Source organism: Orcinus orca, chromosome 6 (genome assembly GCF_937001465.1).
Source record: "Orcinus orca chromosome 6, mOrcOrc1.1, whole genome shotgun sequence".
NCBI lineage: Eukaryota > Metazoa > Chordata > Mammalia > Artiodactyla > Delphinidae > Orcinus > Orcinus orca.
The window spans coordinates 107,767,088-107,789,780 of NC_064564.1; the positions used below are offsets into that span (position 1 = coordinate 107,767,088).

General features: G+C 55.0%; 1 protein-coding gene across 1 annotated transcript in view; it reads left to right on the plus strand.

Annotated features, from left to right (window-relative positions):
- DAB2IP (DAB2 interacting protein) overlaps positions 1-22,693 on the plus strand; it is a 193,728-nt gene that overhangs the window by 1,172 nt on the left and 169,863 nt on the right. The window lies entirely within an intron of this gene.

Sequence of the window (22,693 nt, forward strand, 5' to 3'; positions counted from 1 at the left end):
GTTTGGAGCTGCACCCCTCGGGGGAGCTTGGCAGCCTGCTGGCCGGGCGTCTTTGGACGGTCGGGTGGCCAGTGGACGCACGCCGAGTGACCCCCACGTGCCAGGCTCTGTGTCAGGGTCAGGGATGCTGGAATAAAGAACTCAAGCCTAAGAAACAGTTTGTGTTTAGTGAATGTTGGGAGGAAGGAGAGAGAGGGAGGGGAGAAAAGGGAGACGGAGGCCCTGGCCCTGGAAGAGCTCCCAGCCTCCAATAGGAGACAGACAAATGATACTGGGTTCAGAGTGATGAGTTCCTGAGGGGGGGAGATGGGGGCAGACAGTCTGGGGTGTGCGACAGGCCTGCTGGTCTCCAGAGATGTTTACCTGAAGCTTGGCACGGGGACGCTACCCCACAGAGGGCACAGACCCTTGTCTGGGGGACCAACCCAGAGCCAAGCAAGGCTCCAGATCCCCTGGGGCTCCATCTCCCCACCTGGCACCCAGTGGTCTCTCGGGAACCCACAGTCCCAACCTGCTGTCCCCTGGGTTTGCTAGTGGCAGGCTTGGGGCACGGTAAGCCCAGGGGCCCCGGAAACGGAGGCTGCTTGCCCCCTAACTGAAGGGCCCATGCACCATCAGATCCTTGTCTTGCCCTGTGGCTGGCCTTCTGGAAGCTGGTCAGGCAGTGAGGAGCCTGGAAACTGAGAGGAAGAGGACAAGGGACAGGGGAGTGTTCCTTAGGAAAGGGGCAGGCAGGAATGGAGGAGAGCCCAGGAAGTCCTTGGGAATGTCCCCACGCTGAAGGGGCCATCCTGGAAAAGGGACAACTGTGGCCTCAGAGTCACTTCCTCTCTAAGCCCAGGTCCTGAATTTGTTCATCTAACAAATACTACTTTCAGGTCCTGGAATAAATTTTGTGGTTGGCGAGGTAAATCAAACCTTGTCTCTGCCTTTCTGACACTCCCAGGCTAGTCTGGGAGAGAGAGGTAAGTTCTCTCTGATGCGGAAGGCCAGGGCCCCGTGGAACCCCTAACCCCACATGTGGAGTCCAGGAAGGCTTCCCGGAGGAGGTGACTCCTCCACCGAAGAAGAGGATGACTCTCTCTTTTCTGAAACAATTTCTTCAGTTGGCTTCTGGGCTATAGGCCACTATCCTGATTTTCTCCCATCTATTCTCAGTCTCTTTTTCTGGTTCCTTCTCTTGGACCCCTCCCGCTACCTGTTAGTCACACGGTCCTATCACCAAGGTCAGCATCTTCCGCCTCCCTCCATGATCTTCTGTCTTCACCCCCTCACTCTATAGGCTCCAGCCACAGTGATCTGACCTTCCTCACACTCAGCAAGCTAGTTATCAGCCCAGGGCCTTCACACATGGGGTTTCCTTGCCTCTTCCTCTCAGTCTCCACTGAGCTAATTCCACCTCCTCCCAGTCTCCACTGAAAGCCACTCGCTCAGAGAAACTTTCCCTAGATCATGTTCCCCCAATGCATCAAATTAGATCCCACTCTTCGACTCTCTCTTCTCCTTTATAGGACCTGTTCCTAGTTGCACTACACATTATGGTATGTGTATGTGTTTAACCTCTGTATCCCCCACTAATCTCTAAGCTCCCTGACAGCCATTATCCCCAGAGCATAGCTCTCTGCCTGGCCTGTAGTAAGCGTCCAACAAATACTTGAGAATGAGTGAGTGGACGATTCGGTTGGCCTAGCCAAGGAGGTGAGGAAAGGCCTTCCAGGCAGAGAGAAGAGCAGGTGCAAAGGCACAGAGGCTGGAGAAACTTCCATTGAGGGTGAAGCTTCTGGTCAGGTGTTGGCAAGCTGAGCTCCTTAGGGGGCCCAGGGTTGGGAGAAGCACAGCTGGGCTTGGGGCTCTGGGCCCCCCTTCCCTGCTTCAAGCAGGGCAAGACTCCCTTCCGTCGGGTGGATATCCTGAGCTCTAATTCCGTTCATCAGGTGTTCAGGGGATGAAAGGAGTTTGGCTACGTCCCCAGCCACTGACACTGACGTTCTGGAGGCCTCCAGCACATTCAGGGCATCTTAGCAGACAGGGCTGAGTAGAGCCCCATAGGGGTCCTGAGATGAGGGACCCTTAGAGCAAGGCCAGCGAGGGCTCAGACCACAGCTGGGGGGAGTGGCAAACACAGGAGCAGGGCTTTCTTTTACACAACATTCACAGGCAGGAAGGCAAGGAGGAGGGAGCTTGGAGACTGTGCACTAACCCTAGCAGAGCCCTTCGTGGAGGGGCTTCAGTTTCCCCACGTGTAAGTAAATTGGGGCGAGGGCCAGACGAGATCTGACTGACCCCCTCTGGCATGGGCTCTTCAGAGCCGCACGGAAAGGCCAGCCCAGAGAATCACTTCCTTCCTGTGTGCCTGTGATTGCGAGGGAGGGGACAAGATGATCAACTGCTCGCTGACCTGACTCCCACTCGAGACCCTGAGATCCTTGTGAGTAGGGGCTGTGTCTTGTTTGCTGCTGTATCTCTAGGGTCCTGCACGGTGCCTGGCCCTGAGGAGATGCTCGATACACACTCATTGGATGAATGAATGAATGAGTGAATGGTGAGTGGCACCAGCTGGATCCCACCCTTAACTTACTCGTGCCCTTAGGCATCCTCCTCCTCCCTGGACTTCTGTTTCCTGAGCTGTCCGATGAGGGTACTGCACTCCACACCCCTGAATGCTCCAGCTCTGACCATCTAAGATTCTAAATCCGACTCAGCACTTGGCACCGTCTTCCCTCCCTGTGGCCTGAGGCTCAGCCCGGCTCCCTCAGCCATCGGGTGGCCTGTACCAAGTCCCTGCTCCTTGTTCAGACTCAGCTTCTTTGTCTGACAAATGGGCAGACTCAGTCCTGCCTGCCTGCTTCCCGGGTCGGCTGGGGTCTCCAGAGGAGTGATGAGATACAACTATGGCAGGCTGGACACCTGTTAGGGGGAGTTCATGATTCTTGGGTGAGGGAGTTGGGCCCAGACAGACGACCAGGATAAAAGCTCCGGAAGGGGCTGGTTGCTTTGCAAACCCTGGGGGCAGAACCGGCAGCTCAGAGCCTTCAGTTTCTTCCCATGATACCAGCACAGGACATGAGCTCCAGCTGGGGGCCCTGTAGGGAGGCAGATGAGGTGATTTTGTAAACTTCCAGGTGCTGCATGTAAAAGAACCAGTACTATTTACTGAGCACCTACTCCAGGCCAGGCCCCACACTCTGCCTACTTGAATCCTCAACAAACTTGCTAGGCTGCTGTTATAGCTCCATTTTCCAGATGAGGAAACTGAGGCTCAGGGAAAGTAAGTGACACCAAGACCTTACAGAGAGGTCAGTGATTTAACCCAGGTTGCGACAGAGCCCGGGGGCTTCATTTTGCTGCACTTTCCGAGAGCTGTCCCTGCACCAAAGCTGCCGCCTAAGATTCTGTCTTGCTAGGAGTGTCTGTTGGAGCAGTTCAGGAGACAAGCACGACAGGGCAGGAGCCACGACTGACAGTGATGTCATGTCAGCTGGGGACAGTGAGTGCAGAAGCCGCTGTAACGGGAGAGGGTCAGTCTAAAGAAAGGGCTATTTTGGGTTGGAAGCTGTCAGGGGGCCTGATGTCACCACTCCCTGGCCCTTCCCCCGTGAGAGGGGGAAGCTGAAGATGTCATAAGCGGCTTGCCTCAGCTGGTAACAAATAGAAAATAACCGTAGAAAAAATAACAAATAGAAAAAAACAGCAACTATTTGGCCGGCCATGTGCCTCACATTCATCATCTCGCTTCCCCTTTCCCCCACCCTGTAAGGCTGGTGTTGTCATTCTCATGTTCAAGATGAGGAAACAAGTTCAGAGAGGCTGGGTGACTCACCCAAAGTCACACAGGGAGCGAATGGCAGAGCTGAGGGTTATGTTGGTTTGTCCCATCTGGAGCCCAAGCTCTGAACCAGTGCCCACTAGGCCCTTCTCTGAGGCTGTGCTGTGTGGATGGATCAGGCCTCCGCTGCCTCCTCAGGGCCAAGAGCCTGGGGCCTCCTCTTCTCTCTGCTGCTGAGCTAACTCAACAGCAAATCTCAGTTTCCCCAGCTGTGAAATTGAGGTAATGGTGGACGCCCGGCCTACCTGGGGTGGGGAAGGGTTGCCAATTCCAGATTCCTTCCATCTTACTCTAGGACTTTGCTGTGGACCAGCTGGCTGGGCCTCTGGGGACGGAAGGAACAGGAAAGGCCACAGCCCCACTTTAGGTCAGTTCACAGGTGAAGGAATCAGGCCAGAGAGGCAGAGCAGGGACCCCACTTACTGAGCTCTTACTACGTGCCCAGCTGTGTGCTAAGTGTTCCACATGGAGTCGTGGGCTCTTCACAGAGGAAGGAATGGCCCCATTGCTCAGTTGAGACAGTTGAGGCTTAGAAGGGCCCAAGACCACAAGCTAGTGGGGCCACCCATGATTCAAACCCAGGACTCTCAGGCGCCTGCGCTTCTGCCCACCCTGGGCTGCCCCGTGGGTATCCTGACCCCCAGCCTTTCCCTGTGCCCAGGAGAGCCTCAGTCTTGCTGGCTGGCCTTGCCTGGGCCTCTGAACTTCCTCAGCTGGGCAGGTGGATGAGGGGTGGAGCCCCCAATTCTTGCCCCACGGGACTCTGGGATGAGGTGAAATCAGGGAGAAGAGTCAATAAAGAACAATGAGGCCGGACGGGGAGGGGCTTAAATCATGGATGTTCCCAAGCCAGAGCAGCTGGCTGCACAAGAAGGCCGGGGAGTGAGGCCTGGGGAAGATGGGAGGGTGGCCCCTGTGCTTGCAGTTGCCCCCAGCACAGCAGGAGGAAGCTCAAGGAGAGGGGCTCCTGGTGGGAGGAGGAGGGAGCAGCGAACTCAGGAAGAAAAGGCATTTCACCCTTGTCCTCCTGCACGGGCCTGGGCTTCCATCCTGCTGCATCTCCCCGGGGTCTGGGCCACATGTCTCTCTGCGCCTCTCATCGGAGGATTGGGGACAGCAGTAGCCACCTCCCAGATCATTTCTTCTTATATTGTCCTGGACGGTGGCTGCCTGGAGCCAGCCCCTCCCTCGAGGTTACCTCGTGGTACCTAGTTGCAGATCTTTGTTGAATCACTCAGCAGCAGGGACCGGTTCCCCTAAGCTTTCCTACCACCTGATGTATTTCCTGGCATGTTTAATCCCCATTTTATAGATGAAGAAACTGAGGCACAAGGAGGTGAGGTCACTAACCCAAATCTCAGTCCTGTGAGTGATGGGGCCTAACTCACACCCAGGCTCCTGGACCACTGCTCTGGTCCCCCTTATGCCAAGAAGGCTGGTGGGCCTTTTCCATGAGGCCCAGTGTGTCTCAGCACCTTCTCACTGGCTGGCCTCCCTGGGCAAACCACTGGGCACTCCGAGTCCAGCCCTTTGTTCCCGCTGCCCAGCTCGTTCCTTCTACTGGGTGGATGTGCCCTGGGCTGCTGACTACACCCCAGGCCTTTGGAAGCTAGAGCTATGTGCCTCCCAGAGGGGGTTCCTCCCAAGAGGTCACCTCAGAAGCCTGGGGAGACTGGAGCAAACAGAAAATGGCCCCAAGTGTGAGGAGATCCAAGGGAGAGGGTCTTTGGGGGTCCTCCTGCCCATCCCCCATTACACGATGAGAAGATGGGGACCTGAGAGAGGAGGAACCAGAACCACTCAAGGGCCATTCTAGTTCCTAACTGGTCCTGAGCTCTGCCCTGACTCTCCATCTCCCAGCCCCCACCTCAGGCCACGCCCCACCTTGGACCGCTAGACAGCTACCTTGCGCCTTCTTGGGGATCCCTGTCTTCGCCCATCCCCCAAACTCATCCTCTGTGTGCAGCTAAAGGGGCCACTCTCAGGCATCTTAAAGTCCCACAGGGCACCCCAATGCAGCAGGATAGAGTCTAAACTTGTTATCACGGTGTCAAGGCAGTCCACCATCTGACTCCTGGATGACACCTCTGCCCTTGTCTTCAGCACACCCCTTCTTTCTCTCTATCCCAGCACGACCAATTAATCTCTGTCTTGAATGTGCCATCCTCAACTTTGCACTTGGTAATCCCCCCTGCCTGGAATACTCTCCCATCTCAGCTCTCCCCACTACTCCTCCCCCACCCTGGCCACTCCTGCTCAGCCTGCAGTCTCAGCTTGGGTGTCACCTCCTCCAGGAAGCCTTCCCTAGCTACCTTTTTTGAGCTCCCAGGCACCCTGGGTTTCCAGCTAGCCTGCCACACGCCAATGAGTACAGTGCATTTGCTTCCCTGCCTGTCTTCACCTCTGGACTGTGAGCTGCTCCATGTGCCAGATTGAAAAGTTGGAGGCTGAGCGGGTGGGCTGAGGAAGAAGTCAGTGTGACCTGGTCTCTGGCCTGTGTGGCAGGACTGTTGGTGTCCACACTGAGAGGGGGACATGGGTGGAAGAGCATATTCTGGGTGAGAGGGGGAGTGATGTGCTGGGCTTGCTGTGTCTGAAGGGCCTGCAGGGCCATCGAGTGGTTTTCTGTAGAAGAGTCAGTGATGGTCATTCCAGATGTGACCTCCAGAGAGGCTCCAATTCCAGGGTGGAGGATGGAAGCATCTTAGACCTTCCCAGCTGCATCAGTACCATTCTCTTTCCTAGACTTTTTGAAACCTTTACTCACCTCCCCAGCCAAGGTCCTGCCACCTCCCCTAGGAAGCCAGCCCTGACCACTGGCTGAGGCCGCTCTATTCTCTCCTTGACTGTGCCCTCCTGGCCATTACCACCTCTAGCCCTAGGCCGTCTCACGGGCTATGCCTGGGAAGCCTTCGAGTTGGGGCCACACCCCTGTGTCTTCTGTAGACTCCACGAAGCCCCGCACAAGGATCCACATGCTGAGAAGATGCCCCTCCCCTGGATGGAGTCAGGTTCCACAGTCTCAGCCAGGGGATTCTGGGAAAACCAAGCAGAAGCCTAGAGAGGCTTCGGGTCAGATTGACACAGGCGAGCAGGGCGGGACGCAGACGCAGGGAGGGGTGCATTTCTGTCCAATCTGGAAGTGTCCGCCCGGATGGCTCGGTCCTCACAACCCCAGGCCTGAGGCACTCCAGCCGGTGACCTACATCGCAGCGCGCCTCTGTGCATGGGCATGTGTGTGTACGTGACACGAACTCGTGCTGAGGGCACGAGCGCCTCGCCAGTGGGATGGAGCGCCAGCAGGTGGGTCTCCATCCCGTCTGTGAGCGAGCTCGTGAGGGTGAGGGGTACCACAGACTCGGCACCAGAATGACGGAGGCTGTGCTCCGGAAGAGCCAGCTCAGGGGAACACAGGTCCTGAAATGGCTGGGGTGCCTGTCCCCTAGCCGCCAACCCGCCTCTGCCCAGGACTCTCTCTCCCTTGACCCAAATTTCAGATAAATGGCCTCCCCCGCCTTTACTAATGGTGGAATGTTCGGCATGGAGAACGAGGGCAGCGGAGGGAGGGGACCTGGAACACAGTGTGAGGTTGAACCGGGAGGTGGCCAGACAAGTCTGGAGGGAGGGTGGGCTCTGGCCTCCCGAAGCCCAGGCTGCCAAGTTCAGGGTCTGACTCGGGAGCCTCCTGGGGCTGTCCCAGGTCTGTCCCTGGTTTCCCTCCTGGTACCTGGTCTCCACACCCCTCCCCCACCGGCCTGCGAGGGACAGTAGAGACCCTTCTCTCCTGGTGAGACTGTCCTTGACCAAGCGTCTGTGCCAACTTCATGGCCTGGAAGCCAGGCGCCTAGGAGGGTTACGGCTCTGAGACCCTTCAGTCTTTCCTTTGGCCAGCTCTGTGGTGGGCCCAGTCGGGGTGTCTGTGCCCACCTTCTGGGGCTCCTCTCCCAGACTGGGCCGCCGACAGCTTGGGGGAATGGACGGTGCCCGCTGCTCGAGTATTGCTGAATCTCTGTCTCTGTCTCTCTGCCTCCCTCCCGCTGGGCCTGCCTGCTCCCGCCCTGCCCCCTCCCCTCCCGCAGAGCTCCCCCACACCCCATTCAGCTGCACAGACTTGGGGGCAGCGAGGGGAGTGAGGCTCCAGCTCCCGAAGGCTCTCCAGGCCCCTCCAGGTCCACTGGTGTTGGGGCTTCAGCTCTGCCTCCTTCCCTCAGCTCCCCGCTGAGGCCAGGTGGCTCTGGGGTCTGCATCCCCCGCCCTCCGCCTGCCTGGGGACCCCCCCCCCCGCCCCGCTCAGCCCCTCCACCGGCCGCTTCTCCTCCTTCAACGAGCCTGCCATTCCATCTCTTCCACATCTCACCCCCTCAGCGCACCCAGCCTCCCTGCTCCTTCACAGCCAAGCTCCCTCAGGGCAGCCCGGGTCCCTCACCGCCCACGTGCTCCTCGGCACCACCCCCTGCCCCAGACTGCTCTGGCCAAGGCCACCAGAGGAGCCCTGACTGCTGAATGCGGGAAGTCAGGCGCAGGCTCCCTGCTCTTCCAGGCTGAGAGGCCCTGGTGGGGTGGGCTGGGAGTGGGTGGCTCAGACCAGGGTCCCTGGACTGGCAGCCCACCTACATCAGATCCCTGCCACTTACCAGGGAGTATGTGGCTCTGGGAAAATTATGTAACTTCCCCCAGCCTCAGTTTTCCCGTCTGTGAGATGGGATGATTACGCTAGCCCTTGTCTCACAAGTTACTAGGAGGAGTAAACAGTTAATGCTTAAAAAACAGTCCTGAGACCCTTTCAGGCAGAGTTAACCCTCAGCTGACGTTGGTGGTTATTACTGTGATTATTATTATTGCATTTGTCATCGTTGGAATCTCTCACTACCGGCAAGCATATGACCCCCACGCCCCTCCCCCATCCTCGTCCCTTCTCACTCTTCCGGGCAGGCTGCTCTTCCTCCTCCTCTAGCCAAGCCACCCAGATGCCCAAGCACGACTCCCTCTCCTTCCACATCCCCCGCCCCTTCCTCACATCTGCGGTCTCCATCTCACTCCTGCCCACATGCGGCTTACTTCACACCCCACACCCCGGGCCGGCTGCCAGCCCCACCCTGGGCCTCCTGCCTCACCCTCTGCCTCCAGTCCCCACCCCAGACCAGGGGACTCTCTAACAAGTGCTCCCAGCACCCTCATCCTCCTGTGCTCCCCGTCACACCCGGGTGTCCCCCTGTCTTCGTGCCTCAGCACTTCTTGCTGATGCTTGTTGAATGGATGACCCGATGCGAGCAGTAAAGAGCTTCTCTGATCAATGCAACACACAGTGGGGATCAAAGAGCATTGGAAGCCTCCCCCAAGAGTCAGCTCGCTTGCCAGGGGTGTCCACTGCCCCCAGGAAGGGGGAGGGGACATGGTGTGATCTCAGTCATCCAGAGAGTTCTAACCCTCACCCCAGCCTCAGCCCTAGAGATTTGGATTCAGTTAGTCTAGAGGGGGACTGGGCATTGGAATATTAAATTCCTCCCCTCCCTTCCCCCCACCCCACCCCCACCAGGTGATTCTAAGGGACAGCCACTGGAATTGGGGGAGGAGGGTACTGGGGGGGTGGGGGGCCGGGGGGTCTTTTTTCCCTGCCTACGTTCACTTCTTTTAATTCATGTTGAGCACTTCCTCCAGGCTAGCTGTCTGCCAGGCACTGGAGGCCCAGGGAAGGACAAGGCTGGGTGTCTGTCCTCAGGGAAAAGCTCAGGACGGGGGCCCAAAGCTACAATGACAGCCCAGGGCAGGGAGGCCTGGGGGGTGGTGTGCAGGGGATGTGCTGAGCTTAAAGGTAACCAGGGCTTGGCCTGCAGAAGGAGGTAGTTAGCAGGCTGGGGATGGGTCTACTGGAAACTTGGAGTGATTCAGTGAGGCTGGACCCCAAAATCCAGATGGGAGGAGGTAGGGGAGGAGCCTGGAGAGCTTAGGGGTTCCAGGCTCAGGGGCTTGGTTTCCATCCTGCATCCAGGGAGCCATGAATAAGTCCAAGCAGGGGAGGGATGCAGTTGTGCTGTCTCCCCTGAATTCCTAAGACCCCAAACCACACCTCTACTCAACACAGTGCCCCTCCCCTGAGCCAGCTCAGCTAAGTCTGGGTGGCTGTCTACCTGGGGAGGTCACAGCCCCAGTAGGGGAAGCCTACAGGAGGGGGCTGGGAAGCTGGAAAGAGCGCATAGAGGGAGAGATGCCAAGAAGGCCGGAAGCCAAGAGGGCAGCAGCATTCCTGCGCCACTGCTCACCTGGGCCCGCCCAGCCTCTGGGTTTTTTGTTTGTTTGTTTGTTTGTTTTGCGGTACGCAGGCCTCTCACTGTCGTGGCCTCTCCTGTTGCGGAGCACAGGCTCCAGACGCACAGGCTCAGCAGCCATGGCTCACGGGCCCAGCCGCTCCGCGGCATGTGGGATCTTCCCGGACCGGGGCACGAACCCGTGTCCCCTGCATCGGCAGGCGGACTCCCAACCACTGCACCACCAGGGAAGCCCGCCTCTGGATTTTTGAACCTCCAGTTTCAGAGGTCTCCCTTCCCCAAGGTCCTCAGCAGCCCGAGCAGTGCAAGCTGAGCTTCTAGGGAGAAGTATGAGGGACACTCTGATCCTCTTCCTCTCGGCCCCAATAGTATATGGTTCTGAATCTGAGACTGGCCAGAGATGGGGGGCACCTTAATGAGGTAAACCAGCCAGACAGGGAACAAGGGGAGGGAAGGGAAAGTGCACAGCTCATAGAGCTTTCACTCATCTTACAGAGGGGGAAACTGAGGCAGAGCGACGTTTGGTAATTGGCCCCTGGTCACACTGCAAGGAAATGGTAGAGCAGGATTTGAACCCTGGTCTTGCTGGCTCCAAAGCCAGCGTGCATCCCACTCTGTGCCGCTGTCAGTCTGCACTGAGCATTCCAGGTTGCCTAGTCCTGCGCCAGGAAGAGGCGGGAAGGGCCTGGGTTCTCTGTTCACCTGGCCAGTTCATTGCATAGATGTGCGAACTGAGGGCCGAAGCTGGCAGTGGCTGAACAGGGAAGGGAGGAATTGGTATCAGGGAGTCAGAGATGGCTTCTGGGAGGGGGCAGCGGGGGCGGGTGCAGGCAGCAGGGGAGGGTCCCAACAGGTAGGAGCGGGTGGAGAGAAATGAGATTTAGATAAGTGGAGGGCAGCAGGGAGGGCGCCCCAGCAAGGGAAACAGCCTGAGCAAGGGTGCAGAGGTGGGAATGCGTGTCCCAAGTCTCCCAGCCTGAAACTTGGGGGTGACCGGCCTGAAGGAAGGCTGAGTCACGGCTGAGGACACAGAGTGAGGGGGCTGTTCCCTCAGGCGGGGTTTCTCAACCTTGGCACTACTGACATGTGGGGTGGATAACTCTGTCGTGGGGACCGACCGACCTGTGCGTCAGAGAGTGTTTAGCGGTATCCCTGCCTCTACCCACCAAATGCCAGTACCATATCCGCCCCCCACCCCCAGCCCAAGTCGTGACAACCAAAAACATCTCCAGACATTGCAAAATGTTCCCTGCGGGATAAAATTGCCCCCGATTAAGAACGACTGTCCCAGAGTAGGCAGGAGCCGAGAAACGGGAGGGACGGGGCCCAAAGCTGCAGTCAGAACTCGCCTGTCCTCCAGCCCCAGTTCCCAGCCTCTCACCGTCCGCGCCAAGCCTCATCCTTCAGCTGACCTGGGGCTCCCTGAGTGCCAGGAAAACCTCCACCAACGCGTTGCAGGGCTGAGAGCCGAGCGGAGTGGTGGAACAAAAGAGCTTGTGTTTCGGGATGAAACCTCCCCCTGCCCGCCCCGGTGTGGAGGAGGGGCCGTGATCCGGGCCAAGTGGGGCTGCTCGGCGGGGCAGGGGCTTGTCAGAGCCAGGATCTGGATAGAAGGTGCTGGGAGGGGAGGGGGTGGGGAAGCTACCCCACTTTAGCTCGGATTCACAAACAGGCCCTTTTCAGAGCCCCGCCCCCAAATCAAAGCCTCCCAGCTGGTGGGGATGGAGATCTGAACTCATCCCGACCCTTGGTCCTGGGGGTGAAGGGGTCAAGGGCTGCCCTCCTGGCTGGGGCCCAGGCCAGGGTCGGGACAGGCCAATGCCTCTCTTCCCTGCTGTCCACAGGCTGTGTCTCCGGGGGGGAGCCCGGCTGCGTGTTGAGGGAGGACAGGGGTGGGGAGGCGACAAGGGACAGGAAAGGAAGCCCCATTTCACCGTCTCCTTACCCCCAGCTGTGTGCAGCCAGAGGAGCTTCTAAAATGCATGTCCAGCCTCCCCATCTGGCCTGCTTAAACCTGCCACTGACTCCCCGTGACCCTCAGGATCAAGTCCACAGCCCTTGGACAGCGCTTCAAGGATACTATCTCACCCCACCTGCCACGGCTCCCAGCTCCACCTCTCTTCTGAGCCTGGAATGTCCGTCTTCTCCCCATCGGCAATGGCCCCCAAACTGGGCTAGCTCCTATTCATGCATTAGTGCCCCTTTGGTCACCACTGCCTCCAGGAAGCCTTCCTAGCTCCAGTGAGTGAGTGAGTGCCTGGGGCACTGGTGGCACCAATCCCTCCAGGATGCAGCTGTCTCTCTGTGTGTGAAGTCGGCCCATTCCCCCTGAAGCATCAGGCCTAGGACAGAAAACTGGTGACTAGTGAGCATTTGTTGAAAGAAGGAGGGAGTGGGGGAGGGATTAAAAAAAAAAACAAAAAAAACTATGCTTTTAGAAAAGGGAGAGGATGAGAGAGAAAACAAATGGGCAGAGCCTGGATGAGAGGAGTAGCCTGTCCTCTGGCCGATGTACCAGGACAGACTGACTCCACAGGCCTGTGGGGAGAAGCAGGGAACCTTTCTCTGCATTGAGACTCCTGGAAAACTTCCCCCAGGGCCAGGGGCTTGGGCACAGCCTGGCCTTGCTGACAGGCCCCTTTCAGATTTGTCCCCTGATGCCACCAACAAGGCAGGACAGGTGTTCAGGGGGTGGGGGGTCTGTCAGGAGGGCATTTTGCTGCCCACCCAGCATTTTGGGTATCACCCGCCATCAGGGGATCCCAGATTCCTTGGTTCTAAGAACCCCAAGAACCAAGACACTCTGTCCAGGCCAGTGGTTTTCCAGTTGGGTCAGAGGAGATGCCCAGAGGTTGACATATAGGAGAGACCGCCACATCCCCTAACACAGCTCTGCTTTCACTTGATGTAAACTCTGGGTTTACCTGAACTTTTTCATTTGAAATGACGGCTCTGTGGCTCAATCAGTTTACAAAGAACACTCCTCCTTCTTGAACAGATAAGAAGAGCAGGGCTTAGAGAGGAATGGGGTGGCAGAGCCATGTCAACCTCCTGGCCCTTCGCGCTGAACCGCAGGGCCCTCTCCTCAAAGCATAAACGTATGAATGAATGAGTAGGAATCTGGAAGTAGGCTTTGGTAACATGGGGTGACAGCAAAGGACACTTGATTTCTGGGGCGAGGAAGTGCCCCAAAGTGGGAAGGAAAGAGCAGAGCTGGGTGGCTGGTCGCTGTGCACTTACTGTAATTACATTATACCCAACCTGCTTTTGGAGCTGTTCAAAGACACCGTGACGTCCTGACTTTAGCCAGAGTAGCACCAGGTATAGAATCAGAATCTCAGGTTCAAGCCCCAGCTCTTGCCCTTACTGTGTTGACCTTGGCCAAATCAACCCCCTCTTGAGACTCAGTTTCTTCCTCAACAAAATGGGACTCACAACACCCCCATGCCAGAGTTGTTGTGAGGGGTAAAAAGGAGAGCACAGAGCAGGGGTTGAACAATTCCTGGCGGGCTCAGATTCTTCCTTGTACGTGAACTTGAGGAAGTTCACAGTCTAAGGTTCAAATCCCAGTTACGTCCCTTACTAGCGGGGGGACTTGAGGCAAGTTTCGTAACCTCTCTGCCTCAGCTTTCCCATCCATAGAATGGGAATAATAGTAGCACCTATCTGCCTCACGGGACGTAATGAGTTACTACGTGTAAAGCACCTAGAACAGGGCTGCCTAAGGGTTTGTTATCAATATTTGTACTCAAATAACAGCATAGGTCTTGCAGAGAGGTCCCAGAAATGGGATAAAAGAGCGAATGAGATAATGAATGCAAGGAAAATTCGGGTTCTCCCAGGGAATGCCTTGTGGTCCTAATTCAGACCTGTCCTCATCCATAAGTGATGTCTTCCAGTGGTTCCTCTTGGCTAGGAGCCACCCTCTCTCCCTGGCTCCCTATCTCTGGACCTCTCCCCGCATTTTTCTGCAAGCACGCAGAGGCAGGATTCCATTTCACCCCTAGATGACTTTGGGTGATAAAGAAGTACCTTCAGCCTCCTTGAATTGAATCTTCTCTCCAGAACGTAACAAACCTGGAAATTGGAATTGCCCTGGAGCGGATTATTCTGGGAGGGTACCTCCTGGCATTCAAATGAAATTAGATCAAGGGACCTCTGTTATTAGCAAAATAATTCCCTGCGATTACAGAATGCAGCCATGAATCCTGATGGCAGATGAACTTCAGGTGACTCACTTGAGGCAAATAACTGCAAAAATCACAGGCTCATCTAATCGCATCTCTGTAGCGTCACAGTCAGCTAATTATGCTAATGGCTATAGGAAATCACCTATTGTGGTCTGGGATTGGGAGGGCTTGAGACAGAAACATGTGTGGCGAATATTACCCGCTGTGAGCTGGGGAGGCTGGGCGCCATGCTTGGTTCCAAAACGGGTCCTTTCTTGGGGAGCTGGTTTGGTTCCTTGTCGACTGGGGGGGAAACCCATTATACAATCAGAATTGCAGTGGCTTCATTATTTATCTCTTTTCAGATCATCTTCATATGAGAAATTGACTTTGTCTAAGTTCCACTGGTGGGCATGATAATTCCAAGTTAAACAATGAAAGCTCAGGACCTTTGTGTCAATTCAATTCAGCAAATGTGCCTCTGGGCCCACGGGGTGCCTGGCACTGATCGAGACATGGGCAACATTCAAGAGTGTGTCTGGTGTCTTCTGAACATGGTCTCTTGTCCCGTCAGACACCTAAGAAAGGCAGTATTGTCCTCATTTCAGAGACAAGGAAACGGAAGCTCAGAGATGAGCAATGACTCACCCAAGGTGCTACTGCTACTGATCAAAGGAGATGACCACTTCCATTCACCCAGAGGGATCTGGGGGGCTTCCTGGAAGCATGGACATGGGGGAGGGAATTGTAGACAGAGGAAACAGCTGAGCAAAAATCCCAGCGGTGGGAGAGTAAAGGGCTGGGGGTGTTCAAGGATGGGAGATGAGGTTGGGAGAGTGGCTGAAGATCAGACAATAGAGGGCTTCAAATGACCAGTTGACCAGTTGACGGTTTGGACAATGGGGAACCACTGCAGGTGTTTGAGCAAGGGAGGGATAAGATGGAATCTGAGCAGTGCCTGGGCCACAGTATGGGGGACCCCTTAGTAGGCTGCTGGCAGGGAGGGGGCCAGAAGGGGATGAGGTAAATAACGTACAATTTTTTAGTATAAGTATGTCCCCGATATAGCATAGGACACAGACTAAAAAATTATTCATTGTTTATTTGAAAGTCACATTTAATTGGCTATCTTGTATTTCATCTGGCAATCCTACCCCAGCCTCCCACAGTATCCCCAGCTGGGTTCTGGGCACCAGCTGTTTCCTCTTCCTGGTATGACTTTCCCCACTGGGCACGCAGCCTGGCAAACTCCTATCCACCCTTTGAGGCCCTGCACTCCTGACTACTGCTGTGGCAACATTTATCTCACGCTACCATTGTTACTTTCTTAGGTAATTGTTCTACTACGTAGCTTTCCTCTCAGCAGCAAACCTTACTTCTGGCTGCATAAGTTAAGGCCAGGACTCTCTCTAGATCCTGACGCCCTCCCCACCCCAAATTGCCTCCAATTTCTGCTTCCGTCTCAGGAGGGGCCGGCCTCTCCGCTGCTCCTAAGACCTTGCCTGCTCCCTAGAGAGTGGCTTACCTCTCTCACTGACCGCTTCAAGGTCACACTCTCTCCTGGGTCATTCCCACCAGGCACAGGGTGGGTTCTCCAGGCAGCAGGAGAACGTATTGGGGTGCAAGAGGTCCACCAGGGCCTGCTGGACGGCTCGGCACCTATAGCAGGGCAGGGAAGGGCAGGGCAGGGAGCAGAAGAAGCTGAGCTGCACACAGTCTAAGTGCAGGTCTCAGCCCCCCTGTGTAGGGCCTGGGAAGGCGGAGCGCAGGTGTGGCCCTCTAGAGCTGTCCTGAGTGGTGTCAAGGGGCTGGGACTTTATGTCCTTGGGCCGACCGCCCACTAGGCAGGAGGAAAGGACACCCGGGAAGGGGGTGTCGCCTCCAGTATGGTGGCTTACTTCCGCAGAGGACACCCCCAAAGAGGGCTGACAGCTGGGGGCCATCTTGCAGCAGCCTTCCCACATCTGGGGAGTGAGTCCTCTATTCTGGAAGCGGGGATGTGGGCTGCAAATCACAGCGTCCAACCCCACCCCAACCCAAAGCATTCCCCTCAGGCGACCACCCAATCTCTCGTCTTCCTTCCAGCCAAGTCCCTCCGAAGAGCTGTCTGTCCCCCTTCCTCACTCACAGTCATCCCCCTCCTCTGACTGTGCGCTTCGTAGCCTCCAGTCTGTGCCCTTTAAACCCTGGAAAGGAAAGGAAAAAGAAAAAAAGGCATTTCCCCGGCGGTCCAGTGGTTAAGACTCCAAGCTTCCAACGTAGAGGGCGCGGGTTCGATCCCTGGTCGGGGAACTAAGATCCCACATGCCACATGGTGTGGCAAAAAGAAAAACAAACGAACCCATCTTCTTCTTCCAGATAAAGGGATTTTTGTAAAACTCAAGCTTTGGCTGTCCCTCCCTTACTTGAGACCTCCCAGGAGCTTGCCTGCAGTCCCCGCTCCTGGGCATGGCATTCGGGGCTCCTCCTGGCCCAGCTCCCTTTTCCTCCTGCCCCTGTCTCCCAGCTGCTTGATCGGAATCCCCGAGCACGCTGGGTTGGGCTGTTTCACGCTGTCACGCTTTGCAAGGGGCTGTTTCCTCCCCGCCTGGCTAACTTCTCTCTGCTCCTTCAAGACACACTCAGAAATCATCTCCTCGGATGACTTTCCTGGAGGTGCCCCTCTGGCCCACAAGGCTGGCATCAGGGACCCCAAAGCCACCCAGCAGCCTCCGTCAGGAGCGCACGGGGTTGGCGCCCAGGGGTGCTCCACGGGCCCCGGGCAGTGTCGTTCCTCATGTCTCCCTCTGCACACGTGAGCGGCCCACTGTTCTGTTTATCTGTGCCCCTAGCACCAAGTCCAGAGCCTGGCACAGAGGGAGTCCCAGTGACATGGACTCTGGCACTCAGGGAAGCCGAGGGCACCTGGCGGGGGGTAGGGGTGGTGGTAGTGTGAGAGAAACTATAAAGGCAGTATCGAAGCATCGGGGACTGATTAAAGTCAGGCTGGGCTGTGGCTCCTCAGAGAGGCCTGTCCTGGGAACCGGAGCATCGTCCTGCCCAGTGTAACTCACAGTGTCTGAGCGCAGCTGCATTCTCTCTGCGTAATTGATTCTCAGCCACCTCTGAGCTGGAAGTGAGGTTTACACGTTTTACTGTTTATCCTCCGTGACCCTCAGGGTCCTGCACACACTGGATCGGAGATTCACTCTGCTCCCTTCCCTCCCCCTCCTCTCATGTCACCCCTGCCCGGGGGGGCCTGTGGGCCTGGGTGTTCATTCTATGATACCTCAGTCGCTGTGGTTTTGAATCTCACTTCCATCATCGGGTGAGGGCCCGAAGAAGCGATTAAGTCATTGATTAGTTTGTACGACTATAAAACGGTGGTGTGGCCTTATAGGCTATAGAGCCCAGGATTTGCAGCCAAACAGACGCGGGTTTGAGGACAGGCTCTGTATTCGCATGCCCCGTGATGTTCTGCCAGTTGCTTAAACTCTCTGAGCATGCTCAGAGGTGGCTGTGAGTATTAAGCGAGAGAACACGCGAAGCACCTGGCAAAGCACCCCGCACTTGTGTACGTACCAATGTGCAGAGATGTAGAAACTTCTGGCAACGGACAGTGTCCAACAATGATGAACAGAGCCCAGCACTGGAGGTGTGCGAGCAGACTCGGCTTCGCTCATTCATTCGACAAACATACCTGGAGCACCTACTATGGGCTGAGGCCTTTGCTGGGGGTGGGGAGAGATACAACAATGAATGAAACTGGGCGTGATCCCTGTGCTCAGGGACGTCCAGACCTGGGAGGGCAACACGCTCATCCGGTGGTCACACAGTAAAGGTACAGTCGCCAACTTCAATAAACACCCTGGATGTGTAGCGTGCAAAACCCGAAAAGGCTTCCCTAAGGATGTGGCATTGAAGCTGCCAGGGGAAGAAGTAGCTGAGGCAAGGATGGGAGGGGACAGAGGAAAGTGGTCCAGAGAGGGGAGTCTCGTGTGGAAAGGCTGTGTAATGGGAAGGAGCGTTGCATATTTGGGGACCTGGAAGCTGGCTGGGGGGCTGAAGGCGGAGAGGGGAGAGGGGAGATGGCAAGGAAGGAGGCTGGAGGGGTGGGCAGGGGTCAGACCACCCAGGGTCTGGTAGGCCACATGAAGGTAACAAGAAACCACTGAAAGCTTTCCAGTAGGGGTAGACGGAATAGGATTCGATCTGAGCTTTGAAAACCCCACAAGGAGGAGACAGGGGGCAACGGGGAGAGGGCCAGGTGGATGCAGAGAGCCAGCTCAGTTCTTTATTGAAGTTCAGGCAAAAGATGACAGCCAGTGTCTGGACCAGCCTGGAAATAACCATTGGAGAATCACCAGCACAAGGACAGCAGTTGAAGCCATGGGTCTGGATGCAGTTGAAGTTGCCCACAGAGAGAGTCTGGAAGGATAAAAGGGATGCAGACAATCTCAAACTCCAGCTTTTGTAGCCCGATAGAGTAAAATGAGGTAGCCAAGGAGAGGGCAACGTGACCAAAGAACTAGGAGGAAAACTGGGAGAGGATGGTGAGATAGAAGGCACCAGAGATTTTCCAGGGGTGAAGTATGGCCAAGAAGCCAGGTGACATCAAGGTGCACGGGTGTCCTTTGGTGTTACCACCAAGGAGGTCATCAGTGACCTTCCTGAGAAGCACTGAGATGGCCGACCTTAAGCTGGATGGGATTCCTGCCTTGCATGCCCGTTTTCATGGGACAAAGCGCCAACAGTGGCTAACGTCCATGTCACCAGGATAACATTACATTGTCCAGTGCGATCTGGATCAAAGAGGATTGGCTCATTAGTTCAGAAAATCTCATCCGAACCCATGAAGCGCCCAGTATTGTTCTTTTCCGGTGACCACATAGCCCTGTCGACTTCGTATATCTGTTTGCTTGTACAACGTGTGACACCGGCCAACTCATCTTGCAGAGTCTGGACTATAAGCAATTTGCCAGCCTGTACTTTGCCTTGATGGAAGCTCCCGACAGTGGACATATGTGGGTTTTGCATACAGAGCGCAGACACATTTGGTAAATCACCTCGGACGCGTCCCTGGGGATGGTGCCACAGGGTCTGTCGCCCCTACAGATGGAAGTTGGCAAGGAAAAGACGGGTCCAGATTGGGATCCCTGGGCTACGTGTGAAAACAGATTGGAGGGGGCCAGAGTGAATGTGGGGGGACAGGGAGGAGGGTCTGTGGCCCTGAAGTGCTGTGCAGCCCCATACCCAGAGGTAGGACAAAGGACAGGAGGAAGGACCACGAGAAGCACCGACCCGGAGCACATTTCTGACTGTTCCAGAAGAGTCTGGGCTAGCCTCCAGGTGCATGCTTTTGTTCAGAACTGGACAACACCCCACCCTGGCATTTCTTTCACCAGCCGCACAACTTTCATAGTAACCCACTTGGGTTCCTTCCGCCCTCCCCTGAAATCATCTTCCTCTTGGTCAATATTCACATAATTGCTACCTGTTCCAAGAATGGGGCCATGCATTTTGCCTCTGTTATCTCACCGAATCCTTGCAAGACCCCCTGGCAATCAGCCCTGGTCACGTCCTGGTTGTGCAGACACAGAAACTGAGCTCAGAGGGATGTGACAGCACGCTCTAGGTCACACAGCTGGCCAGTGGCTCAGCCCAGATGTGAACCCAGGTCTCTCTGACCCAAAGGTCACATTACCTTGCAAGAACACTCCATGAAGACCAAGCAGCCAATCCATATAGCAGGATTGCTTTCCTTTTGAGAGTCTGACATGACCTCTTTTGTTTCTGAGTATCTGGATCCAGTTACCCGCTTTATTCATTCACCAAACCTTCCTGAGGCTGGGTGGTGGGGCTGCAGTGGTAGCTCAGACAAGGTTAGTGACCTGGAGGAGTTCACAGTCAGCTCGGGGAGGAGACGGATCGTACCCAGGTGCAACAATCCGCAATGTGATAAACAAGGATAGTGCGGTGGGCGGGTGCCGTGGGAACCCACTGCCTGGGAGAGTTGATGAAGACCTCACAGGGCCAGAGCTGGATCGTAATAGGAGAAACAGGTCTTGGTCCAGCAGAGCGGGTGAGGACTGGGCATTCCAGGAAGAGTGAACCGTTTATGAAGGCATGTCAGAGGTTGGGGGTTTGGGAGACCTGGTTGCATGACGGTGCTCTGGTGGGGGACTCTCACCTGGCTGGGACTAGGGTATGAAGGGCCCCAGTGGAGACTGGGGAGCAGGCTACTCGTGTTCTTAAGGTTTACTGAGAACCTCACCATGAGTCAGGCTTTGTGCTGAGCACTTCACAGATACGATGACTGCATCGTTCAAATAAGGACATTGACGTTCAGAGCAGGAGTGGATTTTATGGGACTTTATATTTTATACCATCATGCTTGCTCTGTACCCTTAAAAATGTTCTGAAAAGTCAAACACTTACGTACTTCCCACTCAGGTCAAGAAATAAAACCTTACCAATCTAAGGGAAACCCTTTCCCATCATCCTTCACATCTCCCTCTCCCCCCAGAAGTAAACAATTCCTGAATGGTGTATTTCTTTATCATTCCTCTAAGTTTCCTTACACTTTTACCACATATGTGCATTCCTAGCAATATAGGGTATCATTTTGTTTTGCATATTTTAGAAATCTACATGAATGATATCATACAATTTGATCTTCTGCAACTTACTCCCCATCCCCCCCACTAATGATTCATAAGGAATCTCTAGTCATTTTCACTGCAGTATAGATTTTCACTGCCCTATCCACAATTTGTTTATGCATTTCGTCCGCTGACAAACATTGAGGCTGTTTTAGATTCTTTACTAGGATAACGAGGTTGCAATGAGCAAGAAGTTCTCTAGACTTATCCCAGAAGCCAAGTCTCTGGGTCACTGGCGTGTGTGCGTCGTTTCTAGATGCTGTCAAATTGTCCTCCAGAGTGGCGGTACCATTTCTCCTCCACCAGCAGCGTATGAGCGTCCTCTGTGCTCTACACCTTCATCAGCACTTTCTGCCGTCCTCCCCTTTGCTTTTTGCCGATCTCACAGGTGTGAAATGCACTTTCCTCTGGCTTTATTTTGCATTTCCCTGAGTAAGAGTGAGGCTGAATCTCTTTTGATATGTTTATTGGACATTCATGTTTCCCCTTCTTGGAATTGACTGTTTATATTTTTTATTTCTTTTTTTAAATTTTTTTGCGGTACGCGGGCCTCTCACTGTCGTGGCCTCTCCCGTTGCAGAGCACAGGCTCCTGACGCGCAGGCTCAGCGGCCATGGCTCACGGGCCGGGCCCAGGCGCTCCGCGGCACATGGGATCTTCCCGGACCGGGGCACGAACCTGTGTCCCCTGCATCGGCAGGCGGACTCTCAACCACTGCGCCACCAGGGAAGCCCCCCTGTTCATATTTTTGATCCAGTTTTCTTTTGAAAATTGATTTGTAGATCTTTGTATGTTTGGGATATCATGTTCCAAATGTCTTCTTTTGATAAACAGGAGTTATGTTCTTTAATGAAATGTATCAGTCTTTTTCTTGATAGTTTGAGTCTTTAAGCTCAAAAGCCTTTTGTGTCTTTAAGAAACCTTTCCCTATTAAAAAGTTTTTGCATTTAAGTTTCTTTAATCCACCTGGAATTGATTTTGTTTTATGCGTGGTGTGAGGTAGAGATTCCATCTCATTTTTTTTCAACATGGACATCCAATTGCTCCATAAAAGAACATTTATAGAAAAGTCCACCCTTTCCCCAGTGGCCTGCAGCACCACCTCTGCCGCGTATGAAGTTTCCATATATGTGTGGGTCTATTTTTGCAGCCTCTGTTCTAGCCCATTGGCCTATTTATCTATCCTTGGGCTAATATACGGTCAAGTTGTACCTTTTTAGGCTCTTAGCACCTCCTTGAATTAGAAGAGCTAATGGCTTCCTGAGAGCATATCCGTGTCTTATTCATCCTTGTGTCCCTCTCATCACTCATTACATGAACATCCACGTCATGCTTTTGTTTGCAAAGACTTTCTCACACTCAGTCTCTTGGGCTCCCGAGACTCCCTTATGCAGAAGAGGAAATTGAGGCACAGAGGAGGTGAGATGATTTGCCAAGGTCACACAGACAGAAGGTGTTCTTGTAGCATTTCGAAGCCACCTTTCCGTCCATCCCATTTTGCCTAGGCTCTGAAGACCTCTACCTGATCCTCCAGCTTTTCTGGTGCAGAATTTTCACTTTTCCTTCCTTCTTTCAGCAAGTAGATCCTGAGTGAAGTGTGTGTGCCACATCCCACTTCTGGGGGCTCTTCCCAGTACTGGAGACCAGTAGGGAGAGTGGGACCTCGGGTGGGCATTTTGTGGGAAGTCTGAGGCCTGGGGTCAGGAGGAGGAAAACCCGCGGGTTTCAGAGTCCATCTAGAGAGCCCTGTCCTGGGCGTGCCCTTGGAACCCAGGAGCTGCCTTGAGAGGA